General features: G+C 42.1%; 1 pseudogene; it reads left to right on the top strand.

The window, feature by feature from the left end:
• Window positions 1–1623: 1623 nt before the first annotated feature.
• Window positions 1624–11364, top strand: part of LOC109747589 (serine carboxypeptidase 1-like) — a 67707-nt pseudogene continuing 57966 nt past the window's right edge.

Genomic DNA, 11364 nt, shown 5'->3' with positions numbered 1-11364 from the left:
GGCCCGTCCACAGAGGGGGCGCTGGCGTACAAGGCTGCCAAATCGAAGTGCCAGACGGGCATCCTGGGCCGACCCAGCAGTGCAGAGAAGAATGCAAGCAGCGCCGCGGCCTTTCCTGCATGGTCGAGCACCTGCACCCCTTCGAGTTCCAGGGCACTAATGTTGTTGCGGCGGCGGCGGTGCGAGGCGGAGGTGTGGAAGAACTGGGTGTTGTCATCCCCCTCACACACTGCATGGCGTTTGCCACGCTGCCGCCAATGCGCACACTACCGTCGAATGGACGTAGCGAGAGCAAGGCGGGCGTCGCGATGAAGGACGGCCTCATCTACAGAGAGAGCACGGTTTTCTTCTAGAAAGTCAAATAGGTCAATCAAGACCTACAATCGTTATCAAAGGTGGGAATGAACCGGTGCTGCTTTTTCCAACCCTTGGAGGCAAACCCGAAAGCCTTCTTCCGAGCAGCGAGGATCCCACCCGCACCCGAGCCGCGCACCGAACCAGACCAAGAGGGGAGAGTAGTGGGGAGGAAGGATGGGTCCCGAAGCCAGGCCGTTTCAAAGAAAAACCGCGACGAGTCGGGGTATTGGTCGAGGCCGTGACCAGGAGGGGCACATGATCCGACGTGACGCGAGGGAGCGAAGCGAGCGAAGAATCAGGGAACGACGCGTTCCAAGTGTTGTCAAAGAACGCGTGGTCAAGCCGGGCAAGGATCGGGGGATTCTGCCGATTCGACCAAGTGAAGAGGCGATCAGAAAGGTGCAGCTCATGAAGCGTGAGGGCATTCACTAGCGAGTTGAAACGAGCGGCACGCCGTGCATCAAAGTTCCCCCCGTTTTTCTCACTGGGACAGCGAATGAGAGTGAAATCCCCAACCACGAGCCAGGCCCCGATGACCCAGGGAACGACAGCGAGCATGTCCTCAACGAACGCGTCGGTAAAAGAATGGTCAGAGGGGGCATAAACGTTTGTCAGGGTAACGGTCACCCCCGAGGAGGAGCACGTGAGAGTGACGGAGACGGAGTATCTAGACTCAAACGAGGAAACAAGCGAGAAGGAAGACGGATCCCAGGCAGTGACGATGCCGCCACGGCTCCCGTCCGTGTTCTTGGCCACAAATTGTGAGAGCCGGGGGGGGGGGGGGGGGGGGGGGGGAGGAATATATCTATGATTGACTATGAAAATACCATAATAGGTAGGTATGGTGACTGTTTTAAAGAAGATATAAGGGGGCCTATGTGTGATAGAGCTTATGATATCATGGGGTTTGGATGCATCAACGAAGTTTGCACTACATCTCGGATAAGAAAGGGCAATGCTAACCAGTCTTGTCGTTTCGACAGTTGCCGAGAAATGTCACCTCGGCATCGACGGCCAAGTTCGGTGTCGATTTCATTCTTGTACGTACGCCAAAAATGTCCGGCACTATCGAACGAAGATCTGGAATATAATAACATTGTTGAGCTCAGTCAAGCATCGATGCGAAGTATGTATCTCGTAGCTATAGCAAGCTAACTTCGGAGAACTCTAAACCGCGCAAAGTTTCTGCTTGGAATGTCCGAAATACCTACAACGTGTCACTATAAAAACACCAAGACGATCTACGTAATTTCCTCGCAGGTTACGATGAGGAACCATACCATATACTACGCGGTAGTAGCACTGGTGATCCTACTGGGAGGAGGATCGCTCGCGAATGCGGCCAACCAGAAGGACGTGCTGAGGGCCTTCATCAAATCGAGGGCCCAGACGCGCGCGAACGGGCCCGAGGAGCCGGACGCGTGGGCCGACCCGATCAGCAGCTTCCGTCACCTGCCCACCAAGTGCGACGCCCCGCCGGCGGGAACCAGGGAGGCCGACAGGATCGCGGCGCTGCCCGGCCAGCCCCCCCGCGTCAACTTCGACCAGTACTCCGGCTACGTCACCGTGAGCGAGGAGTACGGCCGCGCGCTCTTCTACTACTTCGTAGAGGCCCCCTACGAGGCCTCATCCAAGCCGCTCGTGCTCTGGCTCAACGGTGGGCCCGGGTGCTCGTCGCTCGGCTCCGGCGCCATGGCGGAGCTCGGCCCGTTCCGTGTGAACCCTGACGGGAAAACCTTGAGCAGAAACAGGCATGCCTGGAACAATTGTGGGTGCCTCATAGATCCTGTTACAACTTCGTGCACGCTGTGATCTCTGATGGTTTGTGGTGTCGTGCAGTGGCGAATGTGATCTTCCTGGAGTCGCCGGCGGGCGTCGGGTTCTCCTACTCGAACGCATCGATACCGAGCGGCGACACGAGGACAGCGGTGGACGCCTACATGTTCCTGCTCCACTGGCTCGAGAGGTTCCCCGAATACAAGGGCCGCGACTTCTACATCTCCGGGGAGAGCTACGCCGGACACTACGTCCCCCAGCTCGCCGCCGTCATCCTCGCCCTCCGCGAACTCGGTGCCACGAACATGAACCTCAAGGGCATCTTCGTAAGTTGTGTGATCATGGCCGCCGGCGCTGCGAGCTTTGATCTGTATTGGTGGTATCTGTGACTAACAGAAATCGGGGTTCATCTCTGCAGGTCGGCAATCCGGTCCTCGATAAGTCCAATAACTCATATGGATCGTTAGAGTTCCTGTGGAGCCACGGGGTGATCTCCGACGAGGTGTGGGCCAACGTCAACGGGCCGTGCAACTCCGGGCAGGGCAGCGGATGCGACGACTCGTTCGATGAGGGCGACATCGATACTTACAACATTTACGCCCCGGTCTGCATCCAGTCGCCAGACGGGAGTATCCACCCCAGCAGCTACGTACGTAGTGCTGCACAAGATACATGCGCTCTTTCTCTTATAGCAGAAAAGAACAATTATTCAGCATTAGCAAATCAGAGGTGTGGTGGTACTGACTAATTAGCCGCTGTAATTGATACAGTTGCCAGGCTATGATCCGTGCATCGATGCCTATATCGACGCCTACCTCAACAATCCTGAGGTGCAGAAGGCTATGCATGCTAGAACCACCGACTGGTCAGAGTGCTCGTAAGTAACGCACTTGCTAACAAACTCTCTCTTGTGTTCAGTAGAGGCTCCTTATACTTGATATTTACCCCACCTTCTCCCGTACATGTTTTTTATATAGATTTATAGTCAGATTTCATAAATTTTGACTTGGAACAAAACTAATATGCATTACATTTTGACATAGAGAGTCGTTGAACGGCTGGACCGATTCCCCAGTTTCCATGATGCCAACCATCGGTTGGCTTGTTGACAACGGATTAAGAGTCTGGATCTACAGGTAACTTTATTACTTCAAGCATTCACAGGTCCTTCAAAACACAAAATGGAGATCTTTCTTTTTTCTGCCATAGTTGCTATACGTACTCCTGTCTCGTAACATGGCGGCTAATTCGATGACAGTGGCGACATGGATGATGAGTGCCCGATTACCGCGACGAGGTACGCTGTCAGGGATCTCAATCTGACCATCACAAAACCGTGGCGTCCATGGTACACCCCTGACAACGAGGTAACCACATATATGCAATAAACCCTACAATACGTACTACCAGTTTTTCGACTGGATTGTGTACACTAAACTGAATTATGGCCAAATCTAGGTCGGAGGCTACGCTCAGCAATACGAGGGAGGGTTCACGTTTTCATCGGTGCGAGGAGCTGGCCATTTCGTCCCTAGCTTCCAGCCCAAGAGATCACTTGTTCTTTTATACTCCTTCATGAAAGGAGTTCTGCCACCTGGTGCTCTGCCACCTCGGGTCTCAGTATGGAGCGGGGCCTAAGTTTGCAAGAGGCTGGAAAAAACAATTAGTCCAGCCGGACACAAATAAATAAGTGTGATATCATATCAAGGTCCCTGGTTAGATCTTGGAGAAGTTCTTTTGTAAAATGATTCGCTGTCCACCTTGTGTATGTTGTCCCCACAAATGTTAGGGTTATTTATATATTAACTCAACAATATAATGCATTATGCTTTGCTTAGTGTTGTTGAATAAAGTTCTACATGTAGTGCAGAAGAAATCGGTTAAGAAGTAATAAGGCATCGGCATGAGCGTTGATGGAGTACCTAGATTAGCGTTGATTACTGAATCGAAGGCTGAGGGTGTGATGGTCATTTATTTGTTAAACTTTTAATAAAAGATGGATCCAATTATATATACAAGCTATGCACAAAATGAGTAAGGGTCGGAGATCTGCAAATTACAAACGTAAGAGAGCATACGATAACTGACCTAGTGGGGGGGTGGACTGCTAGTCTGGCTGGTGAGCTTGCAGGTCGACGCATTACTCTGTAGACAAATTATGAGAAAAACAAACCAGTCTCGTTAGATTTTTTGAAAAAAAAAATCATTATGTACTAGGAACATAATCATATTACATAAAATGAAACTCAAAGGTGCACCTTTAGTAATGTCTCAACGCAGACTAATTATTCTTTTCAATGAAGGACACTTTTATTGACTCATAATATAGCCTCAAGGCATCAAAGAGCAAAGTCATCGAGACCGCGTAGGTATGCTACATTGATGTACAAAAAACAATGATGATCTTATGCATGGCAGTTGTATACCCAACAATATGATGCGAGCAAACACGATCCGTACATGGACGCAAGCATGTGATCTGTAAACTATCCACACAATATGCGAGTAGCCTAGCTGCCGGGAACAGTAGTTTGTAGAGCCAAGAACATATTGGAATGAAGATGTTGTTGCCAAAAATATCATATTAGAGACGTTGAGGCAATTTCACGGCTTTGATGCAAGTGGTAAATCTGAGTGTCCGCTGGTCCCAGACAATACACCATGACACGTCACACGCACGACCATGTTCGCAATCTGCGGCTGCAAGATCCATCGAGCATCCGCCAGCCAACATCACTAGCATTGCTGCAAAGAGAGTCTTAGCTTAGTGGTTAGGCTTGAGGTTGTGTAGCCTAACCACCCTGATTCAATTCTTAGCATTGACAGGTGACGCACAGGGGTTTTCCACATTTAGTGAGGTTCAAGCTTGATGTGTGGTGGGACCACTCATCAAGATAAAATGATGGTACACATCAAAATCTCCAAGGACCATGCTTGATATGTGGTGGGAATGCAATTCAAGATAAAAATCATGCTATTCATACTAAAAGGCTATGTGGAGCCCTGGCTGGTGTAGAGGCCGGGAGAAGTGAAATTCTCTCCCAATTTTATGTGCTGTCAATTTTCCGGTGCGATCAAAATTTGATGGCTTCAGGTGGGATCTAATTGCGGTATATGGGCCGGCCAAACTGAATTCAAATCTACTTCCTCGCTGACTTGGTGTGTATTTGCGGGGAGGAGAGGTTGCCCATCATGGTTGGAGGGGATTTAATTTGTCGGAAGGAAGATAGAAATAAGGTTAATTTTGATGGTTGTTCGCTGTTTATATTTAATGCTATAAGTGAAAGTCTAGACATGAAGGAGATAACTCTCACTGGTCGACAATATATGTGGGCAAACAATTTTAATCCAACATACATATGAGAAGTTGGATTGGGTTCTATCTAGTGTGAAATCAGAACAGAAATTCCCTCTAGTAATGGTGCAAGCAGTACAAAGGGGGTTGTCTGATCATACTCATCTACTTTTTACTCCGGTGACGTGGCTCACATGAGAAACAAAACTATCTTCTCTTTTGAATTATCATGGTGTGAAAAGGTGAACTTCCTAAAGTTGGTGGCCATGGACTGGGGTAAAGAAAACCGACGGGAGTCTAATGTTAGTTTTAATATTTTTTACCAAAGTGGGTACAATCGTCAAACGAAGATTGTGCATATTGTGTGGTTAAGTCGATTAGTCTGCTTTCATGCTAGGAGGGTACATACTAGAGGGTTTTTTTATCTTGCATGAAACTTTACATGAAATTCATTTGAAGAAACTCGACAAGCCTATGATAAAGTTAAGTGGCCTTTCCCGCATCAAGCTTTGCGTATGTAGGGCTTTGACCTAGCTTGGTGGAAGCAAGTTGAGCCACAAGGAGGCAGTGTTGGAGTTAAGGTAAATGTGGCCATTATTTTCAGACATAGAAGGTATTGTGTGAGGTAGATTCGTTATTAGGCTCTTGCAATAATTAAGTATGAGTTCTTTATTACTAATGTGAGTTTTTGGTCTTCTACGTACACCCACGTATCAATATTTTGCTAGCCTCTATGGTACGGTGCATTGCCCACTCTCGCTTCGAGACTTGGTGCAAACTTCGTCGGTACACCCAAAACCCGTCGGAGACCTTACTCTTGTTCTCCTACACATAAAACAACTACCTCCTCAAAACAGCCACGATACCTACCTATTATGCCTTTCTCATAGCCATTTCGAGATATATTGCCATGCAACTTCCATTGCTACTTTACATTACATGACTTGATGTGCTTTTCATAGCTATGGAGCTGACATATTTGTGGCACAACCATCGTTCATCACTGTTCTACATGTTATGCTAGATCATTGCACATTCTGGTACACTGCCAGAGGCATTCATTTGTAGTCATCATATTTTCTATGTTATGAGTAAATAAAAGTTTAATGTTTTCTAGAGTGTTGCCCCTACCAGTGAGGAAATAAAAAAAGAAAAAAAAGAAAAAGAAAAAAGGAGAAAGAAAGAAAAGAGAGCCAAAGAGCCCAAAAAACGGAAAAAGAAAAAAAGAATAAAGCGAGGGGGACACACTACTATCCTTTGTATATACATGTGGTTCATAGTAGCATCTCATGTGCTTCATATAGAGAGTTTTCATATATTCCATTGTCATACTAGTGGGATGTTTACATTATAGAACTTGGCTTTCATAAGGATGAGCTTCCTCAAAACGCTCGAGCTAGCTCTTCATGAGAGCGCAAGTTGGATGCACACCCACTAGTCCATTTGAAGTGATTTCATACACATATAGTTCTGGTGCATCTATTGCATGGCAATGCCTACTCATCACATTAATATCGATTGTAAGGCTTCTCCATTGCCTAACGATCAGTTGCTTTAGTGTGAGACTTTCTTAATTTTTGAATTTTTTAAACTTATATTGTATTTTTCATCCAAAAAGTGCTAAAGGGTGAGAGCTCATGCTCAAGTATTGCGTTGGGGCTTAGTAGTTGATTCGAGGTGAGTGTAGCTCAAGTGTTCGGTTTTGCGCCCGAGCATGTTCACGACTAGAATGTCATTATACAAGGAAAACATAGCGTGCTTATTTCAATTTTTGGTACGGAAACATGTTCATTAGCATCTTTATTCTTGAAAGGCAATGGTTGTTTATGACTACTTACTCGATGATGGGTTGGGATTAAGCAAACGTATCTATAATTTTTCATTGTTTCATCCTACTATAATATCACTTTTGAATACTTTTTACCAATTTTATTTTTATTTTTTTGGACTACCATATTAATTCAATGCCCAGAGCAAGTTGCTATTTCCTGCATGTTTTTTGACTTCTTCAGAAAATCCATATATACAAAGCTTAAAACACCACGGGGATTGTTGATAGTTTTTTTAACTCCAGAAGATTCCACAAAATGTCAGGAGGCGCCAGGGGTCCACCCCAGGCCTCCACACAACCAGGTGGTGTGACCGGGGGCCATCCGCATGCGGAGGACCTGTGGGCCCCTTGGCCACTGCCTTATGCTGATTCTTTCGCCTATAAATCTCATAATTCAAGAAACTCTCTATACCATTCTTTTCATGATTTTTTCGCCACCGCAAGTTCTTGTTCCACGGAGATCCAATCTGGAGGCCTATTTTGGCACCCTGCCTAAGGGGAATTCCATCACCAGACCCATATTCATCAACCTCGCTGCCACCATGACCATGTGTGAGTAATTTCCTGAGGACCTTAGGGTCCATAGCAGTAGCTTGATGGCGTCCTCTCTCCCTTGTGATTCGATATAAAGTTCTCATGAGCTGTCACAAATGACCGAGATCAATATGATGTAATCAGCGGTTGTGTTTGTTGGGATATGATGAGTTGTCACTTTATGATCAAATTGTCCATTGAATTATATCGAAACCTTTTCAAGTTTTTTCTACATTATTAAGTAGTCATGTATGCTCTCCAATCTATTTGTCGTCTCTGGCCCAGAATGATTGGTAGTTCTTTAGAAGGACTTGTGCATGGTATTGGGTTCAATCTTGCGGTTATTCATCCCAGTGACAAAAAAGGAATGAACACATATTGTTTTGTTGCCACTGAGGACAAAACGATGGTTTCTTTATCACACTTAATTAGTTGACATTTTTACTATCTACATTATGTCATCATGCTTATTGCATTGATTTGTTTGTCATAAACTTAACACTTTGAGATGCATGCTGGATAGCGGCCTTGGGGTAGAGTATTAGTTGTAGATGAAGTTGGATAACGGTCTTCGTATCACGGACGTAATGCCTATGCAAGATTATGTCATGAATGATCATAGTCATAAATATAAATATTGCAATTTAATCACTGCCCAACAGTAATTTGTTCACCACACCACATTTATGCTGCTTGGAGAGATGCCTCCAGTGAGCCTATGGCCCCAGGGGTCTATTTTCGTTTCCTGAAAACATCATTACAAATACTTTACATTGTTGTACCGTTTTATTTATTTTATCTATCTATAAACCCTGTCATGCCATACTATTTACCGACAACCTTCTTGAAACGTTGGGGCAAGAGTATCTTGTGTTATGTGTGCATGTACCGAGGATTTTTTTGTTTTCTTACAGATATTACTAATTCAATAAACCTTGGTTCTCAATCGAGGGAAATACTTATTCCTAGGTTTACTTCACCCTTACACTTGGGGGTCACCAAACCACTCCTAAGAGAAAGCAAACAGGGGCACCCCTTGGCCGCGCCGTCTGGCCGTCTGGGGCCCCCGACATCTTCCGGTGCTTTTGTGAACTCTTCTACTTCCGAAGAAATTCCTCAAAAATTCCCAAGTTATTTTGAGCTTCGTAAATATGGATTTTATGTAAAACCCAAAGCATATAGAAAATAACAACTGACTCTAGACACTAAATTAATAGGCTGGTCCTAAAAAATATTATACATTGCTATAAAAGTAGATAGGTGTCAATCGATTGAATTCTTAGTTGGGGTCAATCACTTTTTCGTAGCAAGGGGATATACCTCACACATGTTGTGCTTTGTTAATTCACTTAGTCAGCTAGGTACAGATAAGCAAGTTGTAGTGGAATAGTAGCAGTAGAAACACAAGCGATAGATACAGATTAGAGAAGAACATGCACATGCATGCATGCATCCTAACGACCCATGCACTGCATTTCGCATCCATGCATAGTGCGTGTCACTGTGTTTCGGTCCATGCACTCTTATGTATGTTGCTAAGGGTACATTATTCATTAATTGATTAGTGGCATTGGTATTAACACTTTAGAAGTAACCAAAATGAAATAAACATTACGACAAAGTCAAAATAATAGTTTTGTTAAAAAAGAATGATTAGTGGCTTTGGTATCACTCTTTAAGAAGAAGAAAAGAAACAAAGGCAAAAGAAACAATGAAAAAAAATTGCACAAAGTTTGCATAAAAAATACATTTTTCTATAATATGCAAGAATAAACATATGATATTAGAATTTTCACAAGAATGAGTTTTCCTAAGAAGGATTGCACAAGTGTCATTGGTATTACCCTTACATAAAAACGACATGAAAAAACTAAGACAAAATAAAAATAATGAAATGTTCTAGCAAAGATGAATTAGTAGCATTTGTATTACCGTTAGAGAAGAAAGATATGGAACAAAACTATGAAAAAAATCAAAATGATGTAGTTTTCTAAGTAGGAATGAATTAGTGTCATTGATATTACCCTTTAAAAATAAAAAATAAAAATAAAAACTAAAAGCAAAACCAAAATAGTGAAGTTTTCGAAGAAAGAAAGAAATTAAAATAAAATCAAAGTAATGAAGATTTCTAAGGAAAAACGAATTAGTTGCATTGGTATTACCCTTTATGAAGAAACAGAATGAAAACCAAAATCTAAAACAAATAGTGACAAAAATTGCACACACTCTGCACAAAAATTGTGCTTTTTTAAAATATACAAGAATAAGCATATAATAGTGCAATTTTCGTAAAAAGAAGTTTAATAAAAAGGCATGAATTAATGTCATTGGTATTACCCACAAAGAATAAAGAAAATGATATAAAAATAAAAACAATAGAGTTTTATAAGGAAGAATGAATTAGTGGCATGGCTATTATCCTCGAAGAAGAAAGAAGTGCAATAAAAACTAGAAGAACAATCCAAATAAGATATTTTCTAAGAAAAGGGACTTAGTACCATTGGTATTACCTTTTAAGAAGAAAAATATATATAAACCAAACATAAAAAAAATTGCAAACACATACAAAAAAACAATTTTTCATCACATGTAAGAAAAAGCATATAGTAGTGAAATTTTGATGAAATAGGAAGTTTCCAAATTGGAATGAATTAGTAGACTAGTATGAGCCTTAAAGAAGAAATAAAAAAAGGTTTCTAAGAAAAATGGATTTGTGGCTTTGGTATTACCCTTTAAAAAATAAAATGAAATAAAAACTAAAAATCAAAATAATAAGTTTTTCTAAGAAAGAAATAATTACATTTTGGTATAACTCTTAAGAAGAAAGAAACTGAAAACAAAATCTAAAACAAACATTGTCAATTTGGACACAACATACATACAAAATTGCACTTTTTATAATATACAATAATAAACATATAATAGTGGACTTTTTGCAAAAGAAAGTTTCATCAAAGGAATGAATGAGTGCCATTGTTATCACCATTAAAGAAGAAAGAAAATGAAAAAAAAAGTTTTCTAAGGAAGAATGAATTACTAGTGGTGTTATTCCCATTAAGAAGAAAATATAAAATAAATAAATAATGGTTAAATTTGCACATATTTTACGAAGAAATTGTGTTTTTTATCATATCAAAAAAATAGTGGAATTTCTTTTAAAAAAGTTTTATAAGAAGGAATGAATTAGTGACATTGGTATTACTCTTAAAGAAATAAGAAAATAAAATAAAAACTAAAACAAAATCAAAACAATGAATTATTGTAAGGGAGCATGAAATATTAGCATTTGGTATAAACTTTTAAGCAGAAAGATATTTTTAAAGAAACATGCACACAAATTTGCACATAAACTGCACTTTTTAAATAAGCAAGGAGTAAGCATATAATGCTGTCATTTTCACATTCTAGTGTCATTTACACACATACTGTATAGTACTTGGGTGTATACATTTCCACTCATCCAATATGCAACAAATATCCATGTAGAATAAAAATCGAGGTAAAGTTAACAATAAAAACAAAAGGTAAAAAACACATACAAAGAAAAAAAGGCAATTTGTAAGGGCTTCGA

The sequence above is a fragment of the Aegilops tauschii genome, chromosome 5, assembly GCF_002575655.3.
Source record: "Aegilops tauschii subsp. strangulata cultivar AL8/78 chromosome 5, Aet v6.0, whole genome shotgun sequence".
NCBI lineage: Eukaryota > Viridiplantae > Streptophyta > Magnoliopsida > Poales > Poaceae > Aegilops > Aegilops tauschii.
Note: the sequence above shows the minus strand (reverse complement) of the source record. Positions and strands in the feature narration are given on the sequence as shown.